Here is an 18,198-nt window from a genome sequence, read left to right as displayed (position 1 = left end):
CAATGCCACCTAAACTATCCTAATAAAGATAACCACCAAAATTCTGAAAAAATATTGTTTTGTCTCCATAGTTCATACAGAGCCCTATGAAATACATTTCCCCATAACAGTTCCAATAAAACTTTATAATAAAAAAGATAATATTATTATTACCAGTTATTTATAAAGTGCACACATATTCTGTAGTGATTTACAGAGTATATTAAAAATATATTAAAATTCTATAATAGAAATCCCTTGGTAATGCCACATAAACTATTATTATTACCAGTTATTTATAAAGTGCACACATATTCTGTAGTGCTTTACAGAGTATATTAAAAAATATATTAAAATTCTATAATATAAGTTCCTTGGTAATGCCACATAAACCATCCTTACAAAAATAATCACCACATGTCCAAAATGATAATATTTGGTACTTAGGGGAGATATAGCAAATGCAATAGCAATTAACCAGGAACCAATTAAGAGTGGGGAGATTATCAGGCCAAGGTGGGAATTGAACCCACAGCCTCTTTGCTGGGAGGTAGTAATGCTAACCACTACACCATCCTTGCTGCCCATTATATTAGGAGCATTTTACAACATGTATAAAACATATATTATAGAATTCCATTGGCAATGCCACCTAAACTATCCTAATAAAGATAATCACCAAAATTCTGAAAAAATATTGTTTTGTCTCCATAGTTCATACAGAGCCCTATGAAATACATTTCCCCATAACAGTTCCAATAAAACTTTATAATAAAAAAGATAATATTATTATTACCAGTTATTTATAAAGTGCACACATATTCTGTAGTGCTTTACAGAGTATATTAAAAATATATTAAAATTCTATAATAGAAATCCCTTGGTAATGCCACATAAACTATTATTATTACCAGTTAAAACTTTATAATAAAAAAGATAATATTATTATTACCAGTTATTTATAAAGTGCACACATATTCTGTAGTGCTTTACAGAGTATATTAAAAATATATTAAAATTCTATAATAGAAATCCCTTGGTAATGCCACATAAACTATTATTATTACCAGTTATTTATAAAGTGCACACATATTCTGTAGTGCTTTACAGAGTATATTAAAAAATATATTAAAATTCTATAATATAAGTTCCTTGGTAATGCCACATAAACCATCCTTACAAAAATAATCACCACATGTCCAAAATGATAATATTTGGTACTTAGGGGAGATATAGCAAACACTGGAGAGATATAAAGTGGAGAGAGATTAGGTACCAACAAATCAGCTGCCTGTCACTTTACAGTAGTTTTTGTGTAATGCCGGAATGAACAACCAGACAAACAAATATTCTGGAAAAAAAAAAATTTTGTCTCCATAGTTAATACACAGCACTAAAGAGTAAATTTCTAAAAAATAAAACATTCAACTTTTTATAAATATAGGTAATATCATTATTTCCAGTTATTTATATAGTTCACATATATTTTACAGTGCTTTTTAGAGACAAGTTGCCAATTCATGTATCGTGTAATGCTAACCACTACACCATCCTTGCTGCCCATTATATTAGGAGCATTTTACAACATGTATAAAACATATATTATAGAATTCCATTGGCAATGCCACCTAAACTATCCTAATAAAGATAATCACCAAAATTCTGAAAAAATATTGTTTTGTCTCCATAGTTCATACAGAGCCCTATGAAGTACATTTCCCCATAACAGTTCCAATAAAACTTTATAATAAAAAAGATAATATTATTATTACCAGTTATTTATAAAGTGCACACATATTCTGTAGTGCTTTACAGAGTATATTAAAAATATATTAAAATTCTATAATCGAAATCCCTTGGTAATGCCACATAAACTATTATTATTACCAGTTATTTATAAAGTGCACACATATTCTGTAGTGCTTTACAGAGTATATTAAAAAATATATTAAAATTCTATAATATAAGTTCCTTGGTAATGCCACATAAACCATCCTTACAAAAATAATCACCACATGTCCAAAATGATAATATTTGGTACTTAGGGGAGATATAGCAAACGCTGGAGAGATATAAAGTGGAGAGAGATTAGGTACCAACAAATCAGCTGCCTGTCACTTTACAGTAGTTTTTGTGTAATGCCGGAATGAACAACCAAACAAAAATTCTGGAAAAAAAAAAATTTTGTCTCCATAGTTAATACACAGCACTAAAGAGTAAATTTCTAAAAAATAAAACATTCAACTTTTTTATAAATATAGGTAATATCATTATTTCCAGTTATTTATATAGTTCACATATATTTTACAGTGCTTTTTAGAAACAAGTTGCCAATTCATATATCGTGTAATGCTAACCACTACACCATCCTTGCTGCCCATTATATTAGGAGCATTTTACAACATGTATAAAACATATATTATAGAATTCCATTGGCAATGCCACCTAAACTATCCTAATAAAGATAATCACCAAAATTCTGAAAAAATATTGTTTTGTCTCCATAGTTCATACAGAGCCCTATGAAGTACATTTCCCCATAACAGTTCCAATAAAACTTTATAATAAAAAACATAATATTATTATTACCAGTTATTTATAAAGTGCACACATATTCTGTAGTGCTTTACAGAGTATATTAAAAATATATTAAAATTCTATAATAGAAATCCCTTGGTAATGCCACATAAACTATTATTATTACCAGTTATTTATAAAGTGCACACATATTCTGTAGTGCTTTACAGAGTATATTAAAAAATATATTAAAATTCTATAATATAAGTTCCTTGGTAATGCCACATAAACCATCCTTACAAAAATAATCACCACATGTCCAAAATGATAATATTTGGTACTTAGGGGAGATATAGCAAACGCTGGAGAGATATAAAGTGGAGAGAGATTAGGTACCAACAAATCAGCTGCCTGTCACTTTACAGTAGTTTTTGTGTAATGCCAGAATGAACAACCAGACAAACAAAAATTCTGGAAAAAAAAAAATTTTGTCTCCATAGTTAATACACAGCACTAAAGAGTAAATTTCTAAAAAATAAAACATTCAACTTTTTTATAAATATAGGTAATATCATTATTTCCAGTTATTTATATAGTTCACATATATTTTACAGTGCTTTTCAGAGACAAGTTGCCTATTCATGTATCGTGGGAAGCAATTAACCAACCAGGAGTGGGGAGATTATGAGGCCAAGGTGGGAATCAAACCCACAACCTCTTCGCTGCTAACCACTACACCATCCTTGCTGCCCATTATATTAGGAGCATTTTACAACATGTATAAAACATATATTATAGAATTCCATTGGCAATGCCACCTAAACTATCCTAATAAAGATAATCACCAAAATTCTGAAAAAATATTGTTTTGTCTCCATAGTTCATACAGAGCCCTATGAAATACATTTCCCCATAACAGTTCCAATAAAACTTTATAATAAAAAAGATAATATTATTATTACCAGTTATTTATAAAGTGCACACATATTCTGTAGTGCTTTACAGAGTATATTAAAAATATATTAAAATTCTATAATAGAAATCCCTTGGTAATGCCACATAAACTATTATTATTTCCAGTTATTTATAAAGTGCACACATATTCTGTAGTGCTTTACAGAGTATATTAAAAAATATATTAAAATTCTATAATATAAGTTCCTTGGTAATGCCACATAAACCATCCTTACAAAAATAATCACCACATGTCCAAAATGATAATATTTGGTACTTAGGGGAGATATAGCAAATGCAATAGCAATTAACCAGGAACCAATTAAGAGTGGGGAGATTATCAGGCCAAGGTGGGAATCGAACCCCCAGCCTCTTTGCTGGGAGGTAGTAATGCTAACCACTACACCATCCTTGCTGCCTATTATATTAGGAGCAATTTACAACATGTATAAAACATATATTATAGAATTCCATTGGCAATGCCACCTAAACTATCCTAATAAAGATAATCACCAAAATTCTGAAAAAATATTGTTTTGTCTCCATAGTTCATACAGAGCCCTATGAAGTACATTTCCCCATAACAGTTCCAATAAAACTTTATAATAAAAAAGATAATATTATTATCACCAGTTATTTATAAAGTGCACACATATTCTGTAGTGCTTTACAGAGTATATTAAAAATATATTAAAATTCTATAATAGAAATCCCTTGGTAATGCCACATAAACTATTATTATTACCAGTTATTTATAAAGTGCACACATATTCTGTAGTGCTTTACAGAGTATATTAAAAAATATATTAAAATTCTATAATATAAGTTCCTTGGTAATGCCACATAAACCATCCTTACAAAAATAATCACCATATGTCCAAAATGATAATATTTGGTACTTAGGGGAGATATAGCAAACGCTGGAGAGATATAAAGTGGAGAGAAATTAGGTACCAACAAATCAGCTGCCTGTCACTTTACAGTAGTTTTTGTGTAATGCCGGAATGAACAACCAGACAAACAAAAATTCTGGAAAAAAAAAAATTTTGTCTCCATAGTTAATACACAGCACTAAAGAGTAAATTTCTAAAAAATAAAACATTCAACTTTTTTATAAATATAGGTAATATCATTATTTCCAGTTATTTATATAGGTCACATATTTTTTACAGTGGGAAGCAATTAAACAACCAGGAGTGGGGAGATTATCAGGCCAAGGTGGGAATCGAACCCACAACCTCTTTGCTGGGAGGTAGTAATGCTAACCACTACACCATCCTTGCTGCCTGTTATATAAGGAGCAATTTACAACATGTATAAAACATATATTATAGAATTCCATTGGCAATGCCACCTAAACTATCCTAATAAAGATAATCACCAAAATTCTGAAAAAATATTGTTTTGTCTCCATAGTTCATACAGAGCCCTATGAAGTACATTTCCCCATAACAGTTCCAATAAAACTTTATAATAAAAAAGATAATATTATTATCACCAGTTATTTATAAAGTGCACACATATTCTGTAGTGCTTTACAGAGTATATTAAAAATATATTAAAATTCTATAATAGAAATCCCTTGGTAATGCCACATAAACTATTATTATTACCAGTTATTTATAAAGTGCACACATATTCTGTAGTGCTTTACAGAGTATATTAAAAAATATATTAAAATTCTATAATATAAGTTCCTTGGTAATGCCACATAAACCATCCTTACAAAAATAATCACCACATGTCCAAAATGATAATATTTGGTACTTAGGGGAGATATAGCAAACGCTGGAGAGATATAAAGTGGAGAGAGATTAGGTACCAACAAATCAGCTGCCTGTCACTTTACAGTAGTTTTTGTGTAATGCCGGAATGAACAACCAGACAAACAAATATTTTGGAAAAAAAAAAATTTTGTCTCCATAGTTAATACACAGCACTAAAGAGTAAATTTCTAAAAAATAAAACATTCAACTTTTTATAAATATAGGTAATATCATTATTTCCAGTTATTTATATAGTTCACATATATTTTACAGTGCTTTTTAGAGACAAGTTGCCAATTCATGTATCGTGTAATGCTAACCACTACACCATCCTTGCTGCCCATTATATTAGGAGCATTTTACAACATGTATAAAACATATATTATAGAATTCCATTGGCAATGCCACCTAAACTATCCTAATAAAGATAATCACCAAAATTCTGAAAAAATATTGTTTTGTCTCCATAGTTCATACAGAGCCCTATGAAGTACATTTCCCCATAACAGTTCCAATAAAACTTTATAATAAAAAAGATAATATTATTATTACCAGTTATTTATAAAGTGCACACATATTCTGTAGTGCTTTACAGAGTATATTAAAAATATATTAAAATTCTATAATAGAAATCCCTTGGTAATGCCACATAAACTATTATTATTACCAGTTATTTATAAAGTGCACACATATTCTGTAGTGCTTTACAGAGTATATTAAAAAATATATTAAAATTCTATAATATAAGTTCCTTGGTAATGCCACATAAACCATCCTTACAAAAATAATCACCACATGTCCAAAATGATAATATTTGGTACTTAGGGGAGATATAGCAAACGCTGGAGAGATATAAAGTGGAGAGAGATTAGGTACCAACAAATCAGCTGCCTGTCACTTTACAGTAGTTTTTGTGTAATGCCGGAATGAACAACCAAACAAAAATTCTGGAAAAAAAAAAATTTTGTCTCCATAGTTAATACACAGCACTAAAGAGTAAATTTCTAAAAAATAAAACATTCAACTTTTTTATAAATATAGGTAATATCATTATTTCCAGTTATTTATATAGTTCACATATATTTTACAGTGCTTTTTAGAGACAAGTTGCCAATTCATGTATCGTGTAATGCTAACCACTACACCATCCTTGCTGCCCATTATATTAGGAGCATTTTACAACATGTATAAAACATATATTATAGAATTCCATTGGCAATGCCACCTAAACTATCCTAATAAAGATAATCACCAAAATTCTGAAAAAATATTGTTTTGTCTCCATAGTTCATACAGAGCCCTATGAAGTACATTTCCCCATAACAGTTCCAATAAAACTTTATAATAAAAAAGATAATATTATTATTACCAGTTATTTATAAAGTGCACACATATTCTGTAGTGCTTTACAGAGTATATTAAAAATATATTAAAATTCTATAATAGAAATCCCTTGGTAATGCCACATAAACTATTATTATTACCAGTTATTTATAAAGTGCACACATATTCTGTAGTGCTTTACAGAGTATATTAAAAAATATATTAAAATTCTATAATATTAGTTCCTTGGTAATGCCACATAAACCATCCTTACAAAAATAATCACCACATGTCCAAAATGATAATATTTGGTACTTAGGGGAGATATAGCAAACGCTGGAGAGATATAAAGTGGAGAGATATTAGGTACCAACAAATCAGCTGCCTGTCACTTTACAGTAGTTTTTGTGTAATGCCAGAATGAACAACCAGACAAACAAAAATTCTGGAAAAAAAAAAATTTTGTCTCCATAGTTAATACACAGCACTAAAGAGTAAATTTCTAAAAAATAAAACATTCAACTTTTTTATAAATATAGGTAATATCATTATTTCCAGTTATTTATATAGTTCACATATATTTTACAGTGCTTTTCAGAGACAAGTTGGGAAGCAATTAACCAACCAGGAGTGGGGAGATTATCAGGCCAAGGTGGGAGGTAGTAATGCTAACCACTACACCATCTATGCTGCCCGTTATATTAGGAGCATTTTACAACATGTATAAAACATATATTATAGAATTCCATTGGCAATGCCACCTAAACTATCCTAATAAAGATAATCACCAAAATTCTGAAAAAATATTGTTTTGTCTCCATAGTTCATACAGAGCCCTATGAAATACATTTCCCCATAACAGTTCCAATAAAACTTTATAATAAAAAAGATAATATTATTATTACCAGTTATTTATAAAGTGCACACATATTCTGTAGTGCTTTACAGAGTATATTAAAAATATATTAAAATTCTATAATAGAAATCCCTTGGTAATGCCACATAAACTATTATTATTACCAGTTAAAACTTTATAATAAAAAAGATAATATTATTATTACCAGTTATTTATAAAGTGCACACATATTCTGTAGTGCTTTACAGAGTATATTAAAAATATATTAAAATTCTATAATAGAAATCCCTTGGTAATGCCACATAAACTATTATTATTACCAGTTATTTATAAAGTGCACACATATTCTGTAGTGCTTTACAGAGTATATTAAAAAATATATTAAAATTCTATAATATAAGTTCCTTGGTAATGCCACATAAACCATCCTTACAAAAATAATCACCACATGTCCAAATGATAATATTTGGTACTTAGGGGAGATATAGCAAACACTGGAGAGATATAAAGTGGAGAGAGATTAGGTACCAACAAATCAGCTGCCTGTCACTTTACAGTAGTTTTTGTGTAATGCCGGAATGAACAACCAGACAAACAAATATTCTGGAAAAAAAAAAATTTTGTCTCCATAGTTAATACACAGCACTAAAGAGTAAATTTCTAAAAAATAAAACATTCAACTTTTTATAAATATAGGTAATATCATTATTTCCAGTTATTTATATAGTTCACATATATTTTACAGTGCTTTTTAGAGACAAGTTGCCAATTCATGTATCGTGTAATGCTAACCACTACACCATCCTTGCTGCCCATTATATTAGGAGCATTTTACAACATGTATAAAACATATATTATAGAATTCCATTGGCAATGCCACCTAAACTATCCTAATAAAGATAATCACCAAAATTCTGAAAAAATATTGTTTTGTCTCCATAGTTCATACAGAGCCCTATGAAGTACATTTCCCCATAACAGTTCCAATAAAACTTTATAATAAAAAAGATAATATTATTATTACCAGTTATTTATAAAGTGCACACATATTCTGTAGTGCTTTACAGAGTATATTAAAAATATATTAAAATTCTATAATCGAAATCCCTTGGTAATGCCACATAAACTATTATTATTACCAGTTATTTATAAAGTGCACACATATTCTGTAGTGCTTTACAGAGTATATTAAAAAATATATTAAAATTCTATAATATAAGTTCCTTGGTAATGCCACATAAACCATCCTTACAAAAATAATCACCACATGTCCAAAATGATAATATTTGGTACTTAGGGGAGATATAGCAAACGCTGGAGAGATATAAAGTGGAGAGAGATTAGGTACCAACAAATCAGCTGCCTGTCACTTTACAGTAGTTTTTGTGTAATGCCGGAATGAACAACCAAACAAAAATTCTGGAAAAAAAAAAATTTTGTCTCCATAGTTAATACACAGCACTAAAGAGTAAATTTCTAAAAAATAAAACATTCAACTTTTTTATAAATATAGGTAATATCATTATTTCCAGTTATTTATATAGTTCACATATATTTTACAGTGCTTTTTAGAAACAAGTTGCCAATTCATATATCGTGTAATGCTAACCACTACACCATCCTTGCTGCCCATTATATTAGGAGCATTTTACAACATGTATAAAACATATATTATAGAATTCCATTGGCAATGCCACCTAAACTATCCTAATAAAGATAATCACCAAAATTCTGAAAAAATATTGTTTTGTCTCCATAGTTCATACAGAGCCCTATGAAGTACATTTCCCCATAACAGTTCCAATAAAACTTTATAATAAAAAAGATAATATTATTATTACCAGTTATTTATAAAGTGCACACATATTCTGTAGTGCTTTACAGAGTATATTAAAAATATATTAAAATTCTATAATAGAAATCCCTTGGTAATGCCACATAAACTATTATTATTACCAGTTATTTATAAAGTGCACACATATTCTGTAGTGCTTTACAGAGTATATTAAAAAATATATTAAAATTCTATAATATAAGTTCCTTGGTAATGCCACATAAACCATCCTTACAAAAATAATCACCACATGTCCAAAATGATAATATTTGGTACTTAGGGGAGATATAGCAAACGCTGGAGAGATATAAAGTGGAGAGAGATTAGGTACCAACAAATCAGCTGCCTGTCACTTTACAGTAGTTTTTGTGTAATGCCAGAATGAACAACCAGACAAACAAAAATTCTGGAAAAAAAAAAATTTTGTCTCCATAGTTAATACACAGCACTAAAGAGTAAATTTCTAAAAAATAAAACATTCAACTTTTTTATAAATATAGGTAATATCATTATTTCCAGTTATTTATATAGTTCACATATATTTTACAGTGCTTTTCAGAGACAAGTTGCCTATTCATGTATCGTGGGAAGCAATTAACCAACCAGGAGTGGGGAGATTATGAGGCCAAGGTGGGAATCAAACCCACAACCTCTTCGCTGCTAACCACTACACCATCCTTGCTGCCCATTATATTAGGAGCATTTTACAACATGTATAAAACATATATTATAGAATTCCATTGGCAATGCCACCTAAACTATCCTAATAAAGATAATCACCAAAATTCTGAAAAAATATTGTTTTGTCTCCATAGTTCATACAGAGCCCTATGAAATACATTTCCCCATAACAGTTCCAATAAAACTTTATAATAAAAAAGATAATATTATTATTACCAGTTATTTATAAAGTGCACACATATTCTGTAGTGCTTTACAGAGTATATTAAAAATATATTAAAATTCTATAATAGAAATCCCTTGGTAATGCCACATAAACTATTATTATTTCCAGTTATTTATAAAGTGCACACATATTCTGTAGTGCTTTACAGAGTATATTAAAAAATATATTAAAATTCTATAATATAAGTTCCTTGGTAATGCCACATAAACCATCCTTACAAAAATAATCACCACATGTCCAAAATGATAATATTTGGTACTTAGGGGAGATATAGCAAATGCAATAGCAATTAACCAGGAACCAATTAAGAGTGGGGAGATTATCAGGCCAAGGTGGGAATCGAACCCCCAGCCTCTTTGCTGGGAGGTAGTAATGCTAACCACTACACCATCCTTGCTGCCTATTATATTAGGAGCAATTTACAACATGTATAAAACATATATTATAGAATTCCATTGGCAATGCCACCTAAACTATCCTAATAAAGATAATCACCAAAATTCTGAAAAAATATTGTTTTGTCTCCATAGTTCATACAGAGCCCTATGAAGTACATTTCCCCATAACAGTTCCAATAAAACTTTATAATAAAAAAGATAATATTATTATCACCAGTTATTTATAAAGTGCACACATATTCTGTAGTGCTTTACAGAGTATATTAAAAATATATTAAAATTCTATAATAGAAATCCCTTGGTAATGCCACATAAACTATTATTATTACCAGTTATTTATAAAGTGCACACATATTCTGTAGTGCTTTACAGAGTATATTAAAAAATATATTAAAATTCTATAATATAAGTTCCTTGGTAATGCCACATAAACCATCCTTACAAAAATAATCACCATATGTCCAAAATGATAATATTTGGTACTTAGGGGAGATATAGCAAACGCTGGAGAGATATAAAGTGGAGAGAAATTAGGTACCAACAAATCAGCTGCCTGTCACTTTACAGTAGTTTTTGTGTAATGCCGGAATGAACAACCAGACAAACAAAAATTCTGGAAAAAAAAAAATTTTGTCTCCATAGTTAATACACAGCACTAAAGAGTAAATTTCTAAAAAATAAAACATTCAACTTTTTTATAAATATAGGTAATATCATTATTTCCAGTTATTTATATAGGTCACATATTTTTTACAGTGGGAAGCAATTAAACAACCAGGAGTGGGGAGATTATCAGGCCAAGGTGGGAATCGAACCCACAACCTCTTTGCTGGGAGGTAGTAATGCTAACCACTACACCATCCTTGCTGCCTGTTATATAAGGAGCAATTTACAACATGTATAAAACATATATTATAGAATTCCATTGGCAATGCCACCTAAACTATCCTAATAAAGATAATCACCAAAATTCTGAAAAAATATTGTTTTGTCTCCATAGTTCATACAGAGCCCTATGAAGTACATTTCCCCATAACAGTTCCAATAAAACTTTATAATAAAAAAGATAATATTATTATCACCAGTTATTTATAAAGTGCACACATATTCTGTAGTGCTTTACAGAGTATATTAAAAATATATTAAAATTCTATAATAGAAATCCCTTGGTAATGCCACATAAACTATTATTATTACCAGTTATTTATAAAGTGCACACATATTCTGTAGTGCTTTACAGAGTATATTAAAAAATATATTAAAATTCTATAATATAAGTTCCTTGGTAATGCCACATAAACCATCCTTACAAAAATAATCACCACATGTCCAAAATGATAATATTTGGTACTTAGGGGAGATATAGCAAACGCTGGAGAGATATAAAGTGGAGAGAGATTAGGTACCAACAAATCAGCTGCCTGTCACTTTACAGTAGTTTTTGTGTAATGCCGGAATGAACAACCAGACAAACAAATATTTTGGAAAAAAAAAAATTTTGTCTCCATAGTTAATACACAGCACTAAAGAGTAAATTTCTAAAAAATAAAACATTCAACTTTTTATAAATATAGGTAATATCATTATTTCCAGTTATTTATATAGTTCACATATATTTTACAGTGCTTTTTAGAGACAAGTTGCCAATTCATGTATCGTGTAATGCTAACCACTACACCATCCTTGCTGCCCATTATATTAGGAGCATTTTACAACATGTATAAAACATATATTATAGAATTCCATTGGCAATGCCACCTAAACTATCCTAATAAAGATAATCACCAAAATTCTGAAAAAATATTGTTTTGTCTCCATAGTTCATACAGAGCCCTATGAAGTACATTTCCCCATAACAGTTCCAATAAAACTTTATAATAAAAAAGATAATATTATTATTACCAGTTATTTATAAAGTGCACACATATTCTGTAGTGCTTTACAGAGTATATTAAAAATATATTAAAATTCTATAATAGAAATCCCTTGGTAATGCCACATAAACTATTATTATTACCAGTTATTTATAAAGTGCACACATATTCTGTAGTGCTTTACAGAGTATATTAAAAAATATATTAAAATTCTATAATATAAGTTCCTTGGTAATGCCACATAAACCATCCTTACAAAAATAATCACCACATGTCCAAAATGATAATATTTGGTACTTAGGGGAGATATAGCAAACGCTGGAGAGATATAAAGTGGAGAGAGATTAGGTACCAACAAATCAGCTGCCTGTCACTTTACAGTAGTTTTTGTGTAATGCCGGAATGAACAACCAAACAAAAATTCTGGAAAAAAAAAAATTTTGTCTCCATAGTTAATACACAGCACTAAAGAGTAAATTTCTAAAAAATAAAACATTCAACTTTTTTATAAATATAGGTAATATCATTATTTCCAGTTATTTATATAGTTCACATATATTTTACAGTGCTTTTTAGAGACAAGTTGCCAATTCATGTATCGTGTAATGCTAACCACTACACCATCCTTGCTGCCCATTATATTAGGAGCATTTTACAACATGTATAAAACATATATTATAGAATTCCATTGGCAATGCCACCTAAACTATCCTAATAAAGATAATCACCAAAATTCTGAAAAAATATTGTTTTGTCTCCATAGTTCATACAGAGCCCTATGAAGTACATTTCCCCATAACAGTTCCAATAAAACTTTATAATAAAAAAGATAATATTATTATTACCAGTTATTTATAAAGTGCACACATATTCTGTAGTGCTTTACAGAGTATATTAAAAATATATTAAAATTCTATAATAGAAATCCCTTGGTAATGCCACATAAACTATTATTATTACCAGTTATTTATAAAGTGCACACATATTCTGTAGTGCTTTACAGAGTATATTAAAAAATATATTAAAATTCTATAATATTAGTTCCTTGGTAATGCCACATAAACCATCCTTACAAAAATAATCACCACATGTCCAAAATGATAATATTTGGTACTTAGGGGAGATATAGCAAACGCTGGAGAGATATAAAGTGGAGAGATATTAGGTACCAACAAATCAGCTGCCTGTCACTTTACAGTAGTTTTTGTGTAATGCCAGAATGAACAACCAGACAAACAAAAATTCTGGAAAAAAAAAAATTTTGTCTCCATAGTTAATACACAGCACTAAAGAGTAAATTTCTAAAAAATAAAACATTCAACTTTTTTATAAATATAGGTAATATCATTATTTCCAGTTATTTATATAGTTCACATATATTTTACAGTGCTTTTCAGAGACAAGTTGGGAAGCAATTAACCAACCAGGAGTGGGGAGATTATCAGGCCAAGGTGGGAGGTAGTAATGCTAACCACTACACCATCCTTGCTGCCCGTTATATTAGGAGCATTTTACAACATGTATAAAACATATATTATAGAATTCCATTGGCAATGCCACCTAAACTATCCTAATAAAGATAATCACCAAAATTCTGAAAAAATATTGTTTTGTCTCCATAGTTCATACAGAGCCCTATGAAATACATTTCCCCATAACAGTTCCAATAAAACTTTATAATAAAAAAGATAATATTATTATTACCAGTTTTTTATAAAGTGCACACATATTCTGTAGTGCTTTACAGAGTATATTAAAAATATATTAAAATTCTATAATAGAAATCCCTTGGTAATGCCACATAAACTATTATTATTACCAGTTAAAACTTTATAATAAAAAAGATAATATTATTATTACCAGTTATTTATAAAGTGCACACATATTCTGTAGTGCTTTACAGAGTATATTAAAAATATATTAAAATTCTATAATAGAAATCCCTTGGTAATGCCACATAAACTATTATTATTACCAGTTATTTATAAAGTGCACACATATTCTGTAGTGCTTTACAGAGTATATTAAAAAATATATTAAAATTCTATAATATAAGTTCCTTGGTAATGCCACATAAACCATCCTTACAAAAATAATCACCACATGTCCAAAATGATAATATTTGGTACTTAGGGGAGATATAGCAAACGCTGGAGAGATATAAAGTGGAGAGAGATTAGGTACCAACAAATCAGCTGCCTGTCACTTTACAGTAGTTTTTGTGTAATGCCGGAATGAACAACCAGACAAACAAATATTCTGGAAAAAAAAAAATTTTGTCTCCATAGTTAATACACAGCACTAAAGAGTAAATTTCTAAAAAATAAAACATTCAACTTTTTATAAATATAGGTAATATCATTATTTCCAGTTATTTATATAGTTCACATATATTTTACAGTGCTTTTTAGAGACAAGTTGCCAATTCATGTATCGTGTAATGCTAACCACTACACCATCCTTGCTGCCCATTATATTAGGAGCATTTTACAACATGTATAAAACATATATTATAGAATTCCATTGGCAATGCCACCTAAACTATCCTAATAAAGATAATCACCAAAATTCTGAAAAAATATTGTTTTGTCTCCATAGTTCATACAGAGCCCTATGAAGTACATTTCCCCATAACAGTTCCAATAAAACTTTATAATAAAAAAGATAATATTATTATTACCAGTTATTTATAAAGTGCACACATATTCTGTAGTGCTTTACAGAGTATATTAAAAATATATTAAAATTCTATAATAGAAATCCCTTGGTAATGCCACATAAACTATTATTATTACCAGTTATTTATAAAGTGCACACATATTCTGTAGTGCTTTACAGAGTATATTAAAAAATATATTAAAATTCTATAATATAAGTTCCTTGGTAATGCCACATAAACCATCCTTACAAAAATAATCACCACATGTCCAAAATGATAATATTTGGTACTTAGGGGAGATATAGCAAACGCTGGAGAGATATAAAGTGGAGAGAGATTAGGTACCAACAAATCAGCTGCCTGTCACTTTACAGTAGTTTTTGTGTAATGCCGGAATGAACAACCAGACAAACAAAAATTCTGGAAAAAAAAAAAATTTGTCTCCATAGTTAATACACAGCACTAAAGAGTAAATTTCTAAAAAATAAAACATTCAACTTTTTTATAAATATAGGTAATATCATTATTTCCAGTTATTTATATAGTTCACATATATTTTACAGTGCTTTTTAGAGACAAGTTGCCAATTCATATATCGTGTAATGCTAACCACTACACCATCCTTGCTGCCCATTATATTAGGAGCATTTTACAACATGTATAAAACATATATTATAGAATTCCATTGGCAATGCCACCTAAACTATCCTAATAAAGATAATCACCAAAATTCTGAAAAAATATTGTTTTGTCTCCATAGTTCATACAGAGCCCTATGAAGTACATTTCCCCATAACAGTTCCAATAAAACTTTATAATAAAAAAGATAATATTATTATTACCAGTTATTTATAAAGTGCACACATATTCTGTAGTGCTTTACAGAGTATATTAAAAATATATTAAAATTCTATAATAGAAATCCCTTGGTAATGCCACATAAACTATTATTATTACCAGTTATTTATAAAGTGCACACATATTCTGTAGTGCTTTACAGAGTATATTAAAAAATATATTAAAATTCTATAATATAAGTTCCTTGGTAATGCCACATAAACCATCCTTACAAAAATAATCACCACATGTCCAAAATGATAATATTTGGTACTTAGGGGAGATATAGCAAATGCTTTAGAGATATAAAGTGGAGAGAGATTAGGTACCAACAAATCAGCTGCCTGTCACTTTACAGTAGTTTTTGTGTAATGCCAGAATGAACAACCAGACAAACAAAAATTCTGGAAAAAAAAAATTTTGTCTCCATAGTTAATACACAGCACTAAAGAGTAAATTTCTAAAAAATAAAACATTCAACTTTTTTATAAATATAGGTAATATCATTATTTCCAGTTATTTATATAGTTCACATATATTTTACAGTGCTTTTCAGAGACAAGTTGCCTATTCATGTATCGTGGGAAGCAATTAACCAACCAGGAGTGGGGAGATTATCAGGCCAAGGTGGGAATCAAACCCACAACCTCTTTGCTGCTAACCACTACACCATCCTTGCTGCCCATTATATTAGGAGCATTTTACAACATGTATAAAACATATATTATAGAATTCCATTGGCAATGCCACCTAAACTATCCTAATAAAGATAATCACCAAAATTCTGAAAAAATATTGTTTTGTCTCCATAGTTCATACAGAGCCCTATGAAATACATTTCCCCATAAAAGTTCCAATAAAACTTTATAATAAAAAAGATAATATTATTATTACCAGTTATTTATAAAGTGCACACATATTCTGTAGTGCTTTACAGAGTATATTAAAAATATATTAAAATTCTATAATAGAAATCCCTTGGTAATGCCACATAAACTATTATTATTTCCAGTTATTTATAAAGTGCACACATATTCTGTAGTGCTTTACAGAGTATATTAAAAAATATATTAAAATTCTATAATATAAGTTCCTTGGTAATGCCACATAAACCATCCTTACAAAAATAATCACCACATGTCCAAAATGATAATATTTGGTACTTAGGGGAGATATAGCAAATGCAATAGCAATTAACCAGGAACCAATTAAGAGTGGGGAGATTATCAGGCCAAGGTGGGAATCGAACCCACAGCCTCTTTGCTGGGAGGTAGTAATGCTAACCACTACACCATCCTTGCTGCCTATTATATTAGGAGCAATTTACAACATGTATAAAACATATATTATAGAATTCCATTGGCAATGCCACCTAAAATATCCTAATAAAGATAATCACCAAAATTCTGAAAAAATATTGTTTTGTCTCCATAGTTCATACAGAGCCCTATGAAGTACATTTCCCCATAACAGTTCCAATAAAACTTTATAATAAAAAAGATAATATTATTATCACCAGTTATTTATAAAGTGCACACATATTCTGTAGTGCTTTACAGAGTATATTAAAAATATATTAAAATTCTATAATAGAAATCCCTTGGTAATGCCACATAAACTATTATTATTTCCAGTTATTTATAAAGTGCACACATATTCTGTAGTGCTTTACAGAGTATATTAAAAAATATATTAAAATTCTATAATATAAGTTCCTTGGTAATGCCACATAAACCATCCTTACAAAAATAATCACCACATGTCCAAAATGATAATATTTGGTACTTAGGGGAGATATAGCAAACGCTGGAGAGATATAAAGTGGAGAGAGATTAGGTACCAACAAATCAGCTGCCTGTCACTTTACAGTAGTTTTTGTGTAATGCCAGAATGAACAACCAGACAAACAAAAATTCTGGAAAAAAAAAAATTTTGTCTCCATAGTTAATACACAGCACTAAAGAGTAAATTTCTAAAAAAATAAAACATTCAACTTTTTTATAAATATAGGTAATATCATTATTTCCAGTTATTTATATAGTTCACATATATTTTACAGTGCTTTTCAGAGACAAGTTGTTAAGCAATTAACCAACCAGGAGTGGGGAGATTATCAGGCCAAGGTGGGAGGTAGTAATGCTAACCACTACACCATCCTTGCTGCCCATTATATTAGGAGCATTTTACAACATGTATAAAACATATATTATAGAATTCCATTGGCAATGCCACCTAAACTATCCTAATAAAGATAACCACCAAAATTCTGAAAAAATATTGTTTTGTCTCCATAG

This window comes from Taudactylus pleione, unplaced genomic scaffold (genome assembly GCF_031769625.1).
Source record: "Taudactylus pleione unplaced genomic scaffold, aTauple2 ptg000731l, whole genome shotgun sequence".
Lineage (NCBI taxonomy): Eukaryota > Metazoa > Chordata > Amphibia > Anura > Myobatrachidae > Taudactylus > Taudactylus pleione.
Note: the sequence above shows the minus strand (reverse complement) of the source record.